We start from the raw sequence: 14,768 nt of genomic DNA, 5'->3' as shown, positions 1-14,768 counted from the left end.
GCTAAAATTTGAAAGGGATATTACTAGGGCATTTATCCTTTATAACCTTCAGCTCGACAAGATAGTGGTCTGATCCTAATAATGGTGTTACTTTAGAATGGAAAAAAAATAGGGACAAAAGATAAGTCCCCATAAATAAGAAACCTATGTAATATTTCTCTAGTGTTGCTAAAGCCTTTCCTTCTATTATTCCAAGTAAACATATTTTTTGAACATCTTATTTCCACCAAACCTAGTCTATTAACCCAATCAAAAAACTTTGTTGATACCAAAGAGAGACAATTGATGCTGCCTTGTTTCTCTGAGGGATGAAGGATATCATTAAAATACTTTCCAAGAATGGATAGACCATTTTTTTTTACACTAAGACTTTCTCCTGGTTCTATCCATAGCCTCAACTTATCTCTATTGTTGATTGGACCATATACATTAAAAAGCTTACATCAAAAATTAGACCGTGTACCCTTTACTAACCCACAAATCCAATTTCTATGAAATTGCAAGGAGGAGATAGAGACATTCCTTGGATCCCATAACCAAGTAAGCCCACCTGAAGCTCCTTCTGATGGGGAGTCTCTTGCCTTCCTCCAACCTAGAGACCTCTTAAATTTACCCATTTCTTGACTATTTAGTTTAGTTTCTTTAAGAAGAATTATGTCAGCCTTAGTGTTAGAGATGCAACACTTAGGAGTTGCTGCTTGTTAGGGGTGTTGAGGCCCCTAACATTCCATGTAATGATATTCACGGTGTTGTGGGAAGAATCTTCCCCTTCCTTGCACAAAGAATATTGATAATTTTAACCTAACCTTTAGCTACCCCATCTCTAGATCTCAACTCTTGCAGGGATTTCCTTCGACACTTCTTGAACTCATGACAATTATCTTTAAAATAATTGTCCAAATGAAGTTAAAAACAAAACCTTAAAAAATTCTTTAAAAAAAAACTCTTTCAATTCCCTACAATGACACTCATAGAAACAATGATATGATACTTTACTAATTATAATAATAAGGAACATTGTTGTTCTAAAACAATTGGAAAATCCTAATTTGTAGAAAATGAAACTATTATCCTGCCAACAATAATGGACAATTATAATTGGTAATAATCATTGTAAGTTCAAACTATATATACATGATGTAGAATCTTGTTTCTTAAAAACTAATTTTCCTCTCATACAACCTTGAGAAAAAACTTCATAGTAAAATCCCTCATGTTACTTTCATGTAATTTTACAACTTCAATGTACATTTATGTTATAGGTATAGTGGAAAGGTGGTAGAATGTTCATAGGACACCATATGTAGGTACACTCAAAAGGAATATGGGTGGGAGAAGATAAATGTCATGATGCTCATGATCATTTGTCTCCCAAGTTGGGGATCAATTTCCTATATTACAATTTTTCTCACCAATCGTGTGCTTCCATAATACACATTAATCCCTTCTCTGCCAAACACCATAGTTCATCCACTATTATTAACTAAAATAAGAAAAGTTTCTTTAGGAAACAAATATTCACTTGACTTCACCTCATGGAATTTATATTTTCATCTTTGTTCTCTAATCTCATAATCCCTATCAACAAAAATTAGCTGACCAAATTCACTTCCAGCCAAACATCAATACAAACTAGCTTCAAGATATTACTTACTTAGAATTCAAAGTGTCATTCCAAATGAAAGAGGAAACTGTTCCAATTCTTTGTTGGGTTAATACTTATTGATAACTAAATGCAAGGAATAAACTTTCAAGACTTAAAACATGGAACAAATAATTATATAGTGATGGGTGTGTTCTGTTTGGAGGAATCGTAGAATCTTGTTATGCTATTATGCCATTATGCATACCTTGAAATGAAATATGCATTTGGTATTAGTTATAATCACCTAGTCCCTATGTGTTGCTCTAGTTTTAGGTGGACAATTTTTTGAAGTTCCCACAGGCCATAATATTAATTTTTTGGTTTCCAATAATACGTTGCATGCTTACGAAACTAAATGATGAGATTTTATTAAATTGAGAATTGGTTTTGGAATGGAAAAAAATTAACTTAGTTAAAAGAATTATTAACAATAAACCTATTGTGCATATTGCTTGAATAATACTCATGACTAGCCATTAGAGCCCAAATCCAAAGTCTATAGCTTTAGATACTTGGACAAAGGTAGATGAAAAGCTTGAAGAAATTGCTAGAGCTAGTAACCATATCCTAAAAAACAACATAAATTCTGACATTTTTTAAGGTATTATGGAAGAAGTCCAATTCAAGATGTTTATAAATATTGAGAGATTTGAAGATAAAGAAACAACAAAAATTCTAATATCATATCAAAATGAATAAGAAGCAACAAAAACTCTAGCTAAATCTGCAAAAATGAATGGATAGAAAAGAGTATTAAAATGAATCTTTAATTTTAAGCTACTACTGGCACACTATTTTATTCAATAATCTCTTTAGTTTACCTCCATCTGAACACATGCAGGAAAAAGAAGAACATTCATCCCCCCATACCCTATCCTTAAAATGCCAGTTGCAACATCCTTTGTATTTTTCTTCATATTTCTAAGGAAAAAGGAAAAGATTACTGAGAAAAATGACAAGAACCAATAGAAAAATAGAAGTTAATATTTATGATGTGTATTTAGTTAGGAAATTTCTTTAACACTATAATTTTCTATATAAATTTTCCATTTTACACAGTTCCCAAAGACAAAACCAATATTTAGAAAGTAGTCAAAAATTTTAATCTCAAACTAATAAACCTTACATTTTTTCATAATTCAATTGATTAATCTATCACCCATCTAATCACATTCAACAATATAATCACATTAAAAAATCTTACATCTTATTATAGTTTCAATTGATACCGACCACATGATTAATTTTTAAGAGTATACTATACAACACATCTAATCACATTAATATACACTTACTATCAATTTAACACTTGATTACCTATATATCTAGGATAATATTACTAAGCTCGGCTCTTCATTTAAGTTCAATGTTCGATAAATCAAATAGAATCTCATATTTTTTTTCACATACAAAAAAAAGTGCTACCAAAGAAAACATAGAGAAATGAAATATACAAAGATTCTAGTTGGGGATGCGTAGATATTCTACGTTCTCATAGAAATTTTTTTACAAAGCAATATTGGGATCATTCATGATGGATTCTAAAATGTAACATGAAATACTATTGTTTATGTAGAAAACTTAATGCCATTAAAATTCCTATGTTAATATATACTAAAGAAAAATCAAGATAATCTAAACTCCTCTTACTCAAAACTCTTTCAAAAACACAGCTTGGGGAGATTTTCTCCTACTCATCATCTAACAATGATTCAAAGAAAGATGATGATTCTTCCTCCTCATCCTTAGAACTCTCATTTCCACTAGAAACCACCACTTCGTCCAAATTCTTACTCCCTTCAAGACCCTCAATAACAACCCTAATTGTAAAATTAGGATCAAATTTATTCAAATATAAGTCTCACAAACATCAGCCAGTGTTAAACACTCACCAAATTTCATCTTCTCTTCTACAGCCCCAAAAAGCTCATGATCCTCCACATCCAAGTAATTAAAAACCAACTGCTTGAAAGCCTCAAACCCATAGTAAGACAAAAGAATGTGCATATCTATTCTCCCACTTCTGAGTAATGCAAGATTGAGTCTCTCCTTATGATTTGTCATAAAAACCATGATCTTCTCTTCCCCACAACTCAACCACAACCCATCTGCAAAATTAAGAAAACTAGATAGAGAAGCACCTCGTCGAGACTGTTGAATATTGAAGGCCAATAGTCACATGAAGTGTTTTCCCTCCTTTTTATTATGTCTCTTCAGCTCATCATTTGTGATCTACAAATGCTTATGACTTCTATTGTAAACTTATTCTATTTTCTCATCAATATAATTCCTATGCATTTAGTGTGGATGTAGCCATGATTTATGATGAACCACAATAAACATCTGTATTTATGCATTTTATTGTTCTATATTTTTCTTCTGCATTCTTTATTAATTTACAGTTGGCATAAGAGCCTGCAATCAATTTTGGTGATTAAATCCTAAAGTCATGGAGGAATAAAGAATGCAAAATTTCTTGGGGAAGAATTTCATTTTATGAAAGGTACAAATGCGATCATTATTTGTAAAGCATGATCTTGCAATAGCAATTGAAGGTAAAGTAAAGAAGCCTACCACCATGATAGATGAGATTTGGACTAAAACTGATGAGAAAAAAATGGAAGAGATTTTTCTCTTGCTGTTTGAGAATGTGTTGTTCAATGTGAACAATGAAAAGACAATAAAGGAGGTATGGGACAAGCTCCATAGTATGTACCAAATGACATCTGCTACAAACAAAAAATTTATAATGAAGAAGCTTTACAAGTTGAAGATGAAGGACAAAACAACAATGTTGAATCACATAAATAAGTTAAATAATCTTTGAGGTCAAGCACACTCCATTGGTATGCCTCAAGATGACGAAAATAAGGCATCCATCTTATTATTTTCCTTATCAAATAATTGGGATGATGTGGTAATAGCGATCAACACTTCCGTTACTGGTAAAAACAAGCTGGTCTACGATGAGGTGGTCTCTACATTGCTTAGTGAAGACATAAGGAGAACTAATAATGAGTTTTCATCCGGCGATGTGCTAATGATGGTTAGTATGGAAAATAGAGGAAGAACTCAATATAGAGGTAGAAATAATAACAATTGAAGGTCACAATCAACTAGAAGATCACAGTTTCAAGGTAGAGAAAGCAATTGTTGGTTTTGTGGAAAGGTTGGTCATGTTAAAAAGGACTACAAAAAATATAAAAGAGATCAAGAAAAGGTTTTTGACAATGGAGAAAACATCATTCATGATCACAGTGATGGTGTTTTGGTTCTTGTGACAAGTGAAACAACATCAAATTCATGGGTAATTGACTTCGTGGCTTCATTTCATGCATCTTCTTGTAGCGAAGCCTTCACAAACTACAATGAAGGTAAATTTGGGAATGTTTATTTGTGTGATAAAAAAGTTTGTGAAATTGTAGGAAAGGGTAAGATTTTGTTATCAATAGAAGGAGGCGCTTAATTATTGCTTCAAGATGGTAGGCATGTTCCCAAATTGAAAAGAAATTTGATTTTTGTCAGTCAGTTATATGCTCAAGTTTTTCTTACACTCCCCATGGACACATGGAAAATTACTAAGGGTTCCATGATTATCACCAAAGGGGATAAAGTTAGCAACCTATATGTTGTAGAAACTAATGATGAGGTGGGAGTTTTGATGATTGTTGCAGACAGCGATGACTATTGCCACACTTTGGCATCAAAGATTAGTTCACATGAGCAAAAAGGGGTTAAAGGTTATTCTTAATTGAGATCAACTTTTAGGTCTCAAATTAGTAGATTTAGAATTCTATGAGCATTGTCTTCATGGGAAAAAAAACTATGTCAAGTTTTTGAAGCATGATCATGACAAGAAGACAACACCATTGGAGTTAGTGCACTCAGATATCTTTGGTCTGATAGAAGTAACCTCTCATGGAGGCACAAATTTCTTTGTTTCCTTTCTTGATGATTGTACTAGAAAGGTTTGGGTCTATATGATGTCTAGAAAGTCCAAAGTTTTCTCAAAATTAAAATTTTTTAAAGCTCTTGTTGAAAATCAGAGTGGGCACAAAATCAAGTGTTTAAAATTTGATAATGGATGATCAACTAGTGTATCTATTGTCTTCAGGTGGGAGATTGTTGAATATTGAAGGCCAATAGTCATGTGAAGTGTTTTCCCTCCTTTTTATTATGTCTCTTCAGCAGGTCATGTGTGATCTATAAATGCTGATGGCTTGTATTGTAAACTTATTCTATTTTCTCATCAATATAATTCCTCTACTCTTAGTGTGGACGTAGCCTCGATTTGTGATGAACCACGATAAACATCTATGTTTATGCATCTTTTTGTTATGTATTTTTCTTTTGCATTCTTTATTAATTTGCAAAGACACTTTTGACCAATCTTTATCGAGCTTTTAACACATTGCCTTGGTCGACAAATTGGCAGTGCAGTCAATGTCCTCAATGAAAATCACATATTTGTTGGAAGTCGTAAGAAAAAGCTCATGGAAATCAAAATTTTTGTAGACCTTAGTGAGATCAAGATCTTAAACATCATAGTTCATGTAGTTTGCAATGGTGGCAATGAGACTAGATTTCCCCATACTAGGAGACTGATAGAGAAGATATCCCCTTTCTAAGCCCGTCCCATTCTTTGATAAAACTTCCTATTTTGCTAAAAATAGTTGAGATCATTCTTCACCCTACTCTTTAGGGAGGGATTGAGGGCCAGGGATTCGAACATGGATGAATGCTTGAATGCCACCAAACTCTAACTTGCTTGACCTTCTCAACCATTGTTGCAGAAAAGCTTTCTCTCCTGACCGAGCCTCTGCAGATTGTAGGCCAAATCCAAAATGTGGTCGAAGTAGGTAGATAAAACTCTGGTCTTATCTTTGTTGGAGATTTTCAGCACATATTTTCCTTACTTGACCAAGCCTTTGCAGATTGTAGGCCAAATTCCAAATGTATTGAAGAAGATTTGAACTCAGCACCATTTAGGTGCTTACAACATGGCTATTATATCAATACTTGTTGTTTTCTTAGTCTAGCCTAGCATAGACTAAGACTATAGTTTTAAACCTATTGTTTCTAATTAGTTTACATCTTCAATTCTATGCACAACTATTTTATTCTATAGTTCTTTGAAATTATTCTATTAAACTAAGATTTCTCATATTTATTTCATTTTTATGATTGGTTGTAGGAAATTTTCCCAGTAGTCTTATTATTTTTCACTTCTGAAAGAATATGTTAATCTTAATAGATGTATTTAGACTTTAGATATATGTCTACATGTGAGACACATTTCATGTAGGTAGTGTAGAAAGGACATTTAGGAGCACAAATGGATAGATAAATGATATTAAAAAACTTAGTTCTAATACATAATTCACTTTGGCAACAACAAAGTGCCTGCTACAAATGAGACTAGGGATTATCTTTAGCTATGGCTTGTCTTTAGTAGTGAGTTCTTCTCTAATCTTTTTTGTTTTTATTAATCTAGTTGCTAAATCCTAAACTTGGGGTTTTGAACATAATTTCACCCCTTCCAAATGCTTTTTATTCTTTCTACTAATTTGGCTATTAAATCCTAAACTTCAATTCCATACATATTTCTGTGACATTTCCTCCTCTTTTATTGAAGTATTTTAATTTACAATTCTAGGTTACTTGGATTTTGGGTATTAGTCTAAGGATTTTTTTTATAAGTTTTGAGAGCATTCATGAAAATTTATACTAACAATGGTGTTGTTGCAGAATTATTATTATAGTTAAGAGTCTCATAGATAGTTGTTTAGGTTTATTATTCAAGGTAGATGTGGATATATTTAATTTGGATTTTTCTTTTCTCTTTTGAATTTAGAATTATAAAATTGAGGGAACAACCCAGTTGAGAAAAAACATACAAATTTTAATGAGTTTTTTTGACCTATAATCTAGATTAATAGATTTATCATGCTATCGATTTATGCAACCCTTCATAACTAAGACAAGTATAATGCAATTTATACATTTATAAACTCTAAATAATAGATATATATGTAGTATATATGTCTACCACTTGGGAGCTCAACTCCCCATAGGATTTTTTGAACCAAGCTTAAGGTTGGATTTTTCTTTTGGTTTTCCAAAAAAGATCTCCCCCAAGGTATTCCTCATTGGCATTGACTAATGTCTTCTCTCATGCAGGTACCTAGTTTAGAATTTTGAAATTTAATGCTTGTTTATGTGACTTCTATTTTGTGCACTACAGAGTTGTACCTTGATCTCCCACAAATTCTACCAACCCCTAAGGTTTGTATTGTGTTTGAGAGAAAAAAAAAAGAAGATTTTTTTGTTTTTTGTCATTTTACTTGTTGTGCTCATTCGTTAGTTTTGATTCAAATGGATAATTTTTTTTTAATAAATATTCTGAAAATTAGTACATATATTTTCAATGTTTTAGATCTCTCACTAAAGTTAATTAGCAACTTCCAATAAACCCTAATCAAATTATAGAGAGACAAAAAAATTTTTAGCTTTCCCCTCAACCAACAAGCTAAAAAGAAAGAGGGAAATTAGTGGAAGTTTCGTGCTTTAGAGAAAAATTGTGTATCTTTTTTCTAATTTATTTGAGTTTGAGTAGTCTTTTTTCGGGTTTTAATGCATTTATAGATGAATGCAATTCTTTTTCTAAAGGATTAATTAAGTTAATTTTTTCCTTTTATTTCTTGTGATCAAGAGTACCATTTTTAATATAGTTTTCTTTTCTTTTCTTTTCTTTTTTCATTTTGAGCTATTTCATATTATTTTATTTCGTTTTGTAAACCCTGTTGAAACTAGTTGATTTTTGTTATGTTCGATTATGGATTATGTATTGTTTTTTTTCTTTCAAATTATCAATCATGTACTATTTTTTGGGTATTTGTATAAGAGTGGAAGGGTAAGATATGAGGGTCTCTGAGGCTATATATCTACATTACTCAGACTAGTTAGGTTTGAGTCTAATTTGACAGAGATTTAGATTCCAAGCTAGAGTAAAATTCTGGCGGGACAAATTCTGAGTTTCAAGCATGGACCAAAAGAAAAGTAGATTTCTTTCAAAGCACTTAGATTTCTATTGGTATGCTCTTCCCTCTACTTTATTGGGGGAATTTAGTTATAATTATAAAAATCTTCTACTAAATATTTTATCTTAAATAATTTTCTTCTGTTATAATTATAAAATCCCTAGAAAGAAAATAATTTTCTTTTTCTACATTACTTTCATTCATGTTCAACAATCAATTTGCTTTGCAAAAAGCACAAAAACAAAAAACAAAAATATAGTTGACAATGCTCAGCAACTATGCTAATGTACACAATGTGGGTACATATCTATAAAATTGAACACTAATCTGTTTGAATTACAAATAGAAAGGTAAACTTCTAGGGTTGTGGGGGCGGGGAGGGCAAGGGTGAATCAACAGTTTAAAGTTGGACGCATTAAACTTTTACCATTCATTAGATGAATTCAATATATAAACTGAAATAACATGTAATCAAACACACACACACTTAACACTAGATATGATTACCTAGAAACCCTCCAAATGAGAAGGTAAAACTAGGTTGGGGATGACACCCAAAAATCTTTACTCCTGCAGCAATAAAGTGTAGCCAATGAAGGTTACAATAAGTTGACCATGAGACATGATTTTCCCTGTGAAAGACCTACCCTGTTAGAAGTGTTCCTAGTTAAAGGAATTTAGAACATCCACTTGGAATGTGACCCTATTAAAGGATTTGGCTCAACCTATTAGGACTACTCCACTTGGGAGATTTAACTGAAATCACCTGTTAAAATGCTTCAGCATAGATCTTGTGATTGGCTTTGGATTTCCTGATTAAAGATCAAATCTGCATAATGTCCTTCTTGATCCTATGTGATCAGATGTATCAATTTTGTATCCTTCTTTTTTCTTTGTTCTCCTTTAACTAATTCTGCAATTCATTCTCACTACTAAGTCACCTTGAATTCTCTGCAAATTCTCTTGTTCACTTTTCTATCATTCACCCTTTGTTACCTTCTTGTAACTTGATATCACTCACATGAAAACTTTAGGGCTTCATCTTCCTTATAGAGATTTTGGTGGCTTAGGGTTAGTTATGAATCTACGGCTAAGATTCATCCATTTTTCTGCTTAAACCTTCCTATTTTTTGATTTTTTACATGTGATTGTATAGGGATTATGCTTATAGATTTGTCCTTACCTCCAAAATATCATAATCTATCCTTAAGTCAACTTGAAAATGGTTTACATAGTTGTTTATGCAATTACAAACAAATATGTCCAATCTGTGTTACTCAGCATATCAAGTTACTAATGCTTGACATGTACTACAATTCTATTTTTGACTCAACATCTGACTTGTTTGGCATCTACTATTTACTCGGAACTTGAATCACTCTGCATGGTCTACCTACTTGGTACTTGAGTGACTCATCACTCATTGTAACTCAACATAGTCTATTATTCGCATGTTGTACTCAACATGTATTACTAGTTTAGCATGAACTAAGTAAATGACTTAAGTGACACTCAATTGTCAAGACCAATCTGAGGTCAACAATCTCCCCCTTTGACATGAGTGCCAAAAACACTTGAATATACATGATCAATCTAATCTTCTTGAGTATAACATATCCATGACTCAACTTATATACAAAATTTCAAAATTTTCAAAAAATTGCAATAACCTATATACCTCAAAATTTATAACTCCCCCTAAGTTAATGTATATATTTTGTATCCAAAATATGTGCTCCATTTTGAGTAGATTTTCCTCAGCCAATACTCTTTGACTTTAATGTACTTATACTCTTTCATTTGATATGCTCTTTTTTTAGCCTTTTTCTACCCCTTTCCTATTCTGAGCTATCTCCCCCTTTAGTGCTATCTTACTCTCCCCCCTTTGGTTTTTATTTTATCTCCCCCTTTTGCAACATCTCCCCTTTCTATCCTTTTATCTCCTCCTTTTTGACACTTATGTCAAATGGTCTATACACTTAGAGTGTATTTGTCCAAAAATGATTTATGGAATTCCATTATTAATTTCAGAGCACCATCTACTCCTCAACTATTGCCATGTCACCATATTTCTTTTGTGTTTCCTCTTCAATAGTATTTTCTTTCTCTTTTTCATCATCTTCATCATTATTTCTTCCCTGAAAGGGATCTTCTTCTTCTTGTTTGATAGTTGTCAATCCATAAATCAATTTCCACATTAGGATGTATTTCTTGACAACATCTTCAATGTTATTATGAAGAATGTTGAATACCCTATACTTGGGTGCAAACCTTCCTTCGTACTTCTTGCTTGGTTTGGCAATCTGCCCTTTTGTCAACTCTAGCATAACCTAGGCTAATGTAGATTCTCTAATTTGTTTCTCTCGATTTAAGCAATATTGCCACTTATTTTCAAAAATAGTATATAATTCCTTTGGCATAGTATTATCTCATTCAAGTGGAGTGTTCTTGAATTTGAACATCATTGCATATATTGCTTCTTCTACTTGGTTCTTCTCCTCTCTTTCAAGTTTTTCAAGTCAATACTTTTTCAACAGTCAAATCTGCATTATTTCTAACATTTTTAGAGATATTCTCAAGATTAGATTGTGGTGTATGACTTACCACTCTAAAGTGGCTTGTATCCTTAGATATTGTTCTCTCATCATCAATATCTAGTTGTGTAATGTATTTCCTTCTCTATGTCTTCTACACTTGGCCTCTTTATTCTGTAGCCTTGGTCTTTTCTTTTACCTTCTCCTTTGCATTTTGTGTGGTGGCCCATGTGCTTGCCATGGTTGGTGTTTTTGGCTTTGCTAGACTTGGCTTAGCAATTTTCTTCATTTTTTTCTTTGCCATAGGCTGTGTCCTGGCCTTTCTTTCTTTTTGACATGGCTTGTACTGGTGCTTCCTTAGCTTTCTCTTCCTTAGCACCTTCTTCATCTTCCTTGTCCTCTCCCATGCCTTGGGTTAATGAAAGAGGTTCTTGGGATTGATCTTGATCTTCCTCTTCATCATCATCATCTTCTTCTTCACCTACATCTTCACCAAATATGGCCTTAAGCTTCTTTACTAACTTGTCTTTCTTCTTTAGTGTGGAAGCAGTCTTCAATTCCATATCAACTTTAGACTTCATAACATCATAATTTCCAAAGATCTTTGCACTCTTATCAACTTCTTCAGCTAGAAGTGTTGTTATTACTATGGATGCTTCATCAACATTGATCTCATAACCTAGAGGTCTTAACCATCTTACCCTAGGTGTAGCAACTTATATATATGTATAATCAATATCTACAAGAAAGCATATATCATTATAGTGCTTTTCAACCAAAGAAATAGGTATCCTCATTCTTTGTTTCATAGACTTCTTGAAGTCTTCAAAGTAGCTTGTCATGACTATTTCAAAATTCTCTCCCATCTATTCAATGTATTGATTGATTTACATTGCTACTAACCTATTTGTCTCCCAACCAACTGTACCAAAGGATGGAAATGTGTTCTGAACATATAAAAATATGTAAACAAGTATTGATCCAAACTTGCATTCTGCATTCTTCATTTTTCTAATGGCTCCTAGGTTCTCTATCAGTTGTTGTAATTGTAGCTCAGCTAGATCATAGGTATGATCCTTCTTTACAATATTGTAGCCCACATCCACTACAATGTAGGGTACACTATTCAATCTTCTTGATTGATAAAACTTGTGAGAAATAACCCTAATGGCAAAGTTTAGTGGTGGATCTATGATAGTGTCTATTGTCATTCCTCTCTTGTTCCATTTTTCCCCTGTGTTCTTCTCTATAGCCTCTTTTGAGTCACTTCATAGTCTTTGGCCGATCTAGGGTTGGGTATCTAGTTACCCTATGGATTATCCTCTTGGAAATTTTGATTGGTCCATCTTCTAGCCATAAGCATCCATCATGAATTTTTCTCAACACTATCCTAATCCATTCTATTTTGAATACCATGGTAAATTCTAGGGCACGAGTCAAACCCTTCCTTTCAAAAATCTTAAATTCTTCTTTTAGAATGTCATTTTTGCATAGTTTATCATAGTCTTGCATTATTTCCATAATGCCTATTCCTCCTATCTTGTAGTTGTAGCATTTTTTGACATCCTGGACCATTATGACATTTGGGGGAATCATGGAAAGTGCACCTAAGAGATCTTTCTTGTACACTATGTCTGGGATAGCTTTGAAATTTGGTTGCTTAACCTTGTTGCTCACTAATTAAACATTTAGAACTTTCTTTCCCTCCATGTTCATTGAACTAGATTTCATTTGACAAAATAAGGTTTATACAAATTTCAAACTACATGACTTGACTTATAAATAATACCTTGGAAATTTGATGAACTAGAGTAGAATCATTGCTGTGATCTTTTGTAAATGCCTTGAAAAAATTCCTAACTTGCCTTCTACTCTACTTTCTCTCACTTCAAATTTGAAATCATGAATTATGAGTGAAAATTGACTATATACCTTTTGGAACTTTGCATTTAATGCATGGTGCTTGTACAACTATAAACTCAGCATCAATGTGATTTCTGATCCACTTGACATCTATAGAGATTTCCCTCACTCGGTAGTTACTACAAACTCGACAATAACTGACTTAGCCTGGCAGCTTGGCACTAACTAACATTTCACTCAATAATAACTGACTTAATTTGTTGTTCAAGATTCTTTTGTCTACTTCAATCATGGCCTTGTCTTCTATGGCTTTTTTCTTTTGTTCAATCACCTCACATAACATCATGGCTTGAGATTCTTGTTCTAGCTTAAGATTTCTAATTCCCTCAACTTGTACTCTATTCTTTCCATTAGATCTATAACTGTTGCATCATATTCACTTGAGTTTCCATTTGCAAATAGCTTTGTGGTGTCAATTTCTTTGTACAGTATGTCATTTTTTGCAATAAAAATCTCTTTCCTTCTCTTCAAGGATTTCCTTACTTCCTCTCTTGCCTCATCCAATTGATGTAGAATGAATTATATCTCAATTCCTTGATTCTCAATAGTCTTTCCCAATTTGTAGACTTCCATTTCAAGATCTTTTCTCTAAGCTACAAAGCTTCTCCTTCTGAGAACTTAGCTCTGATACCAATTTTTGGAATTACAAAAGTGAATACATAGGTTAAACTTGGAACCATTAAAATTTTACCATTCATTAGATGCATTCAATATATAAACTGAAATGACATGTAAAGTAAATGCATCTAAAACATGTAATCAAACACACACACTTAACACCAGATATAATTACCCAAAAACCCTCCAAATGAGAAGGTAAAAATGGGGTGGGGATGACACCCAATTTTTTTTACTCCTATAGCAATAAAGTGTATCCAATGAAGGTTACAATAAGTTGACTATGAGACATGATTTTCCCTATGAAAGGCCTACCCTTTTAAAGGGTTATAGAGACTGTTAAGTCCCACCTTGTTAGAGGATTTTAACACCCTGTTAGAGGTGTGCTTGAATTTAGAACATCCACTTGGAATGTCACCCTGTTAAAGGATTTGGCTCAGCCTGTTAGGACTACTCCACCTAGGAGATTTAACTGAAATCACCTGTTAAAATATTTTAGCATAGATCTTGTGATTGGATCTAGATTGCCTAATTAAAGATCAAATCTACATAATGTCCTTCTTGATCCTCTTTGATTAGATGCATCGATGTTCTATCCTTCTCTATTCTTTGTTCTCCTCTAATTGATTCTGCAATTCAGTCTCACTACTAAGTCACCTTAAATGCTTTGCAAACACTTTTGTTTTATTTTCTATCATTCAACCTTTGTTACCTTCCTGTAACTTGATCTCACTCACATGAAAACTTTAGGGCTTCATCTTCCTTATAAATATCTTGGTGTCTTAGGGTTAGGTATGAATCTATGGCTGAGATTCATCCATTTTGCCACTTAAACATTCCTATTTTCTAATTGGCTACTTGTGATTGTATAGGGATTATGCATATAGATTTGTCCTTATCTCCAAAAGATCATAATCTATCCTTAAGTCAGCTTGAAAATGGTTTACATAGTTGTTTATGCAATTACAAACAAATATGTCCAATATGTGTTACTTAGCATATGAAGTT

At 32.8% G+C, this 14,768-nt stretch overlaps 1 pseudogene; it reads right to left on the bottom strand.

The window, feature by feature from the left end:
* Positions 1–3,335: 3,335 nt before the first annotated feature.
* LOC149575388 (AAA-ATPase At5g57480-like) lies at positions 3,336–11,782 on the bottom strand (annotated as a pseudogene).
* Between the last annotated feature and the right edge of the window lie 2,986 nt (positions 11,783–14,768).

The sequence above is a fragment of the Cupressus sempervirens genome, chromosome 2, assembly GCF_028749045.1.
Source record: "Cupressus sempervirens isolate cs-2001-9-10 chromosome 2, ASM2874904v1, whole genome shotgun sequence".
NCBI classification, from domain to species: Eukaryota; Viridiplantae; Streptophyta; class Pinopsida; order Cupressales; family Cupressaceae; genus Cupressus; species Cupressus sempervirens.
The sequence above is the reverse complement of the archived record's forward strand: the minus strand, read 5'-3'. Positions and strand labels throughout refer to the sequence as shown.